The sequence below is a fragment of the Pyrus communis genome, chromosome 4, assembly GCF_963583255.1.
Source record: "Pyrus communis chromosome 4, drPyrComm1.1, whole genome shotgun sequence".
NCBI classification, from domain to species: domain Eukaryota; kingdom Viridiplantae; phylum Streptophyta; class Magnoliopsida; order Rosales; family Rosaceae; genus Pyrus; species Pyrus communis.
Genome location: NC_084806.1, coordinates 14,517,347 through 14,523,473, shown reverse-complemented (window position 1 = coordinate 14,523,473; position 6,127 = coordinate 14,517,347). Strand labels below are relative to the sequence as shown.

At 35.2% G+C, this 6,127-nt stretch overlaps 1 pseudogene; it reads right to left on the bottom strand.

Moving 5' to 3' along the window:
- Positions 1–1,238: 1,238 nt before the first annotated feature.
- Positions 1,239–4,184, bottom strand: LOC137732735 (1-aminocyclopropane-1-carboxylate oxidase homolog 1-like; annotated as a pseudogene).
- Between the last annotated feature and the right edge of the window lie 1,943 nt (positions 4,185–6,127).

Genomic DNA, 6,127 nt, shown 5'->3' with positions numbered 1-6,127 from the left:
AAGCTTTTTCCACAACCATAGCCCTAACATGAAACACAAACCCTAACTGAACTTCTATACATGAATTCACGTTACAGACAACCTATATATTCCGTAAATCATTGATATAGGAACTTGGAATTAAACATCATACCTTAGTAGCCTACAAAACCAAGCCAATGCCTAGGGTGCCGAAATATGCTTGCTGAAACTTCAGTGGCCGAAAAAAAATGGAAACTTTCCAGCCAAAATAGGAAAATATAGTACAAACGTGTTATCTTTAAGGATGGAAGACTTTGTTGTGTTTCGTTATGGAAGAATAACACACATAACTCACAAATCTGAGCTCAAACCCAAAAATCCTGACCTCACTCTTCTCAGCTTTTTCTTGACATCCCTGTGTTTGAAATCATAGCTCATAGTTCTGAGCTCAACCCCAAAACCCAGAGCGCAGTCTTCTCAGCTCTCTCTTGACTTCTCTCTTTTCAAAATCAGGGCTCACACATCTGAGCTCAACCCAAAAACTCACAGTTCACAGCTCTCTCCCGACATCCTTCTCTTTGAAATGCTAAGAAAAATGATGCCATTAGTTGTGAGTTTTTAAAATTTAAATGTGGGTATTTTCATTATTTCGCTTTTGTGCAAGGTGTGCATGGCCGGTTTGTCCTATTTTGGTCCCAAGAACAAGAAAATGGCCCTTTGAGTCAATTTCCCTATTTGTTTTTGCTTGTAATCTATCACTACAAAATTAGTTACATTCAATTGTATCTTAAATATAACCACCACAAGGGACCAGTGGATGGGGACGAATTCCAAGTCTGTATTCCACATAGCACGTCCTGAGTTCGATTCCTGCTGCTAGTGAATCACATGATGGTGGCCAAGGATTGGAATGCGTTTATAAGTCTTTCGTGCCCCAAAAGAGGGACTGTCGTGACGAAGTCACCAACTGGTTTCCTTTTTAAAAGAAAAAAAATTATATCTTAAATATGTTTCACTTGAAATTTTTGTAGTCTTCTTAGGATATAGGTAAGTTGCAATTAGCCTCAATTTACAATACAGCTTCAATTTTAGACATAGATCTAATTGCTCCATTGTTCAATTGAGTTATGATTCCTAACTCTAACTGCAAAGTTGTATCAACCTTCGCTCTACAACTCTTTCACTAAAGTTGTATCATTTTTAATTTCCTCCATATCTCAAGCACATAATAAAAAACCAAATGGTCCTCCTAAACAATTTCAAGTTAGTTGTTACTTCTATTTCCGTGTTACAGATTGAGGTTCAAGCACTCTATGTTGAACACTCTGAAAACTTGTCATTTGGCATAACCTGGACAAATTTTCAGGAAACTTTAGAAAGTTGGCGACTATATACATACATATACAACGTTACAATAGCAGCAAAAATAATGCATTTGGTAACAAACCTGAAGAAGGTCACCTATATTTACTACCAAGCCACCTGAAATTGGGTTCACATTAACCCACTGATTGTCATGAAGGACTTGAAGGCCACCAATTTGATCTTGAAGGTGAATAGTCAGGAAATAAGGATCTGAGTGCCTGCTGCTTCCCATTGTTAATTCTGGTTCTGGGCATGCTGGAGAGTAGTGGCACGCACAGGTATAATCTTTAGCACATCCCAATTCCTTTAGGTTGTCTGGTTTGAGCCCAAGAGCCTCCCATAATAATCCAAAAAGTTGGTCTCCCAAATTTATGACATGCTTTGTGTACTCAACTGTTTCATCTCCATGTATAGGAGTGAGCCATTATGTAACAGATTTGGGTTAGAAGGTCACAAAAAAAATAAAAAAAGAACATTTTTCCTAGTCATCAAAAGTTGAATTGATAGAAGGGTGTGTTAACATAACTATATTATTATAGAGGTGGCTTTGGGAAAGCGAAGCGTTCGATCGCAAAGAGCTCCAAAATTTAAGGGTCTCTCAAAATTTTTTTGCTATCTAATATAAAACATTATTGTCACTTAAACTACGGCCTAGTGGTATTTCTTTTCACTTGTAAATAAGAGGTCTTATATTTGATTCTCACTAAAGATGAATTTAAATCACATTATTGCTAGCCCATTGTGAGGCTAAGCGTACCCCCTCTCATTTGGTGTAGATAATATCGTTTGTTCAAAATAAAAATAAAAAATAAAAAATAAAAAATTATATATATATATATATATATATAACATTATTATATCAAAATTTATAAAAATTGATTCCGTTTTTCTAAAAAAGCTTGAAGTTTGTAGAAAAAAACATTTTGATGAGCATGATGATGACTCATATCCCAATCAACTCAATAATCAATGGAGAAATAATCTTGGAGTTTATCACTTCTTATATATAATAGATCAAGCTATTGGTTCAGCGAAGAGAAGGTTTGAAAAATATCAAACTTATGATGATATATTTGGTTTTTATTCAATCATGAAAGGTTAAATTCAATGGACAATGATAAATTGAAACATTATTGTTGTCATTTTAAAAACTTTCCTAGGAGAGAGTTGACTTCTTTTATGTTGATGGGGATGCATTATTTGTAGAGTTGAGTCTTTTATGATAGCGTTTGCTGAAAGAAATAAGTCATCCATTGATGTATTAAACTAGTTGAAGATGCTGCATTATTTTTCCACTGCAACCATTGCATACAAATTGTTTTATTGTACCTGTTATCCTTGCATTGGGGAAATGAATTTCTCAAAGTTAAAGTTACTAAAATCATACTTTGCGATCAACCATGTTGCAAGAAAGTTTAAATGGGGCTGCTTTGATATCTATTAAAAGTGGTTTTTAGAAAATTTGATTATGAAGGTTTAATTGATGATTTTGCAGCAGAAGATGCATGAACTACCGCCTTTAAATGAAACTTCAATGCTGGACATTTTGAAACTTTTGTTCATTTGGTTTTTTAAGATTGAAATGGTTCTTGATTATTTAGTAATATGTTTATTATTGTAGCTTTCTTTAAATTCAATTATATTTGAACACTTATAATTAGTATGATTTTTAAGGTTTGTTTCAGTTTCGTTATTTCTTTTTAGCTTCAATGCATTATTCAAATTTTTTTTTTTTGAAGACCGTCTTACGAAGAGCCCCCATTATAAATTTCGCATAAAGTTGTCGAAATCTCACTAACGTTTGTGCCATCCTATACATATATTAGGACAAACTTCTTAGAGGGAGCTTTGTTTTTCTGTTATTGAAACCAATTTTTGATCATTTGAATACAGCCCTACAATTCTTGTGGGTTAGGAAATCATGTGCATAAAAGGTGCTTTAGACTTACAGTTTGGTAATATAAACATTTTATGTTATGAGACAGTTTAGTAATTAAACTTCTGTTCTGTTTTTTTTTTTTTTTTTTTTTTTTTTTTTGGTTGAAATGTTTTCCTATTATTTGGAAGAGCTCGAAATTATTACAATAATTCAAATGAAAGGGAAGTTTCGAACCTAGGACACATGGGTTGAATATAAACATCTTATGTTATAAGACAAATTAACAAGATAAACATATGTTATCGGACAATCGGACAATATAGGATTAGAAGTGCATGTATAGCTTGAGTTCAAAAGCAAGGATCAACAGTAAAAATCACCACACATAATAAATTTATCAATAAATTAGGCAACCAATAACCAAAAGAAAATACACCAAAGCATCAACGACACAAACAATAGCATTGACAAAATGACGATGAATAAATCATCAACAGCAGCAGCAGGCCTGGTATAAATCAGAGTGTCCCTCCAATTAGCCGCTCGTGCGTGGTACACGTCATAGTTACTATTGAATCTGACAGTTTTTGCTCGATCACGGTTATACCAAACTTTCTTGGCATCAAGATCCTGCTCGTTAAACTTGACTACTCCATAGATCATATCTTCCAGTACACTCACTGGGACTCCATGATTGACCACTTGGAAGAATCCCCATGTTTCGGACACGGTCCGAACTTCATCCACAATCTGCTTATGGGTGCCATGGAGATCAATGACTGGAATTTGCATGTTCGGTTCGTAACACATGGCAAACTGGGTGAGCTCATTAGGTGGCCCTATGAATATCCTGGGTACGTGAACTGTGCCGGCATCAACGAGGCCTTTGACACCAGCCATAGTCACATCAAAAGCCTCTTCGGCTCGGTCGTTTTCTCCATGCCCAGCAGCCTTGATATCCATGAACTTTTCAATACTAGAAAACTTGATCAAGTGTGGAAATATTGTCCGGCCCTCTGGCTCAAGCTTTTTAATGTGGAAAATATGTTCCAATTTGCATATTTCCACTAACTAAAACGATTTCACTGCTTCAAATGTTGGACGACTCAGACATATATATTTTAATAAGCAATGACAGACAGTAGCTTTGTCAATAATGGTGTTCCTGTTAGCTTTGTCAATAATGATTGTCCTATTAGCTTTGTCATTATGATTGTCCTACTAGCTTTGTCAATAATGGTGTTCCTATTAGTTACAATTCCAGCAGAGTTTCAACTTCAGGAATCAGATTTTTGATGGGGTTGTAAATACGAAAATCCTGACAAATAAGACAATAACACGTGTACAAAATAATTGTATTGTATTAATGAATTTGTAAGGTTACAATATCTGTTTACAAGTTTATTCTGAATCGATCTTCAAAAAATATGTAGATCTGTAGGTTGTTAATCCAAGGGTCATGATGACTTGATCTCGGATAAACAGTTATTGCGAGGTTTTGGCGATTTGAAGGATCAGCACAAGTAGTAGTGCTTGATGATTCTTTGAAGGTTTGGTGAAAAACACAGAGAGCTTTCTCTCTTCAAAGTGTTTTGAGGATTTGGGTGCTTGAGCTTTGGCAGCGTCTGGATGTTTGAATGATTTATGGATCCCTTTCCTTTGCCTTGGGGGCCTTGTATTTATAGATTTTCCAAGCATTGCATATGGATGGATTTGTACTTGATTTGTGGCTTGATTCATGATTTATTTTCATTAATCAATCAATAAATCAATTATTAAATTTAAATAAAATCAAATAATCAATCTTGCCCAATTTGGCATTTCTATTTACTTTAATTTAAATTAATTAATTTGTTTAATCTAAATTAAAATCAAATATTAATTTCCACCAATCGTTGACATGTATCCTTGATAACTTGTCTAGTCTTGATGAGTCATATGTCATGTAAGCCCTTGTATGCTACGTAAGCCTTCTCATGTCAAAAATTAATGTGTTTGGGACACATTTATTTCACCGAAAGTTCGAGGTCTACAAATGCCCCCACTTACATTTATTTCACGTGTAGAAGGTGCGTTTTGAAGTCACTTGCATAGTAAATGTATTTGACCACTATGCTTTGAAGTCTCTCAATGTAGATGTCAATTCAAGGGCTATCGAGGCTTGATCTTGGATTGGGCTGGAAGTTTCTTCAAGGGCCATAGAGGCTTGGTCTTGAATGAAACAAAACCACGAGGAGCTTCATGTGGCTAGTGATCTTCAGCTTTGATAGTGGATGAATCAACACGTGTTTGTTATGCTTGATGATTCTCCACGAGCTTGATGAAGAACATGAGTGTTTTCTTTGACCAGAGAGCTTTCTAGTTTCCCCTAAAGATTTGGCTTTGCTTCATTTCTTTGGAGTCGAATTTGATCCAAGGGTGGTGGACACTTGATCTTGAATCAGACTTGTCATTTCTTCAAGGGCCATTAAGGCTTGTTCTTGAAGGAAATGGTTCCACGAGGAGCTTCACGTGGTAGGTGGTCTTCGACTTTGGTGTGGATGAATTGACACACATTTGTTGTGCTTGTTGAATCTACACGAGCTTGATGTAGAACACGATTGTTTGGGTATTTAGATTTTGATCCAGAGCTTTGACATGCTTCCTTTTGCTCTCCCCTACTTATGAATGGAGTGCCTAGTATCTTTAAGCAAATAACTGAGCTTGATTTGAAATACCCAATTGGAGCATTAGGATCGTCCGGCTGCTTTTGTGCCATCCGATATATATATATATATATATATATATATATATATATATATATATAATTAAGGTGGGATTTTCTTTCCTCTTAGTGGAAGGCTTTGATGATTGCTTGTACTCCAAGTAGTTGTGTGCCTATAAATTGATTAGCATGAATAAACCAAAACCACACAATTCCAG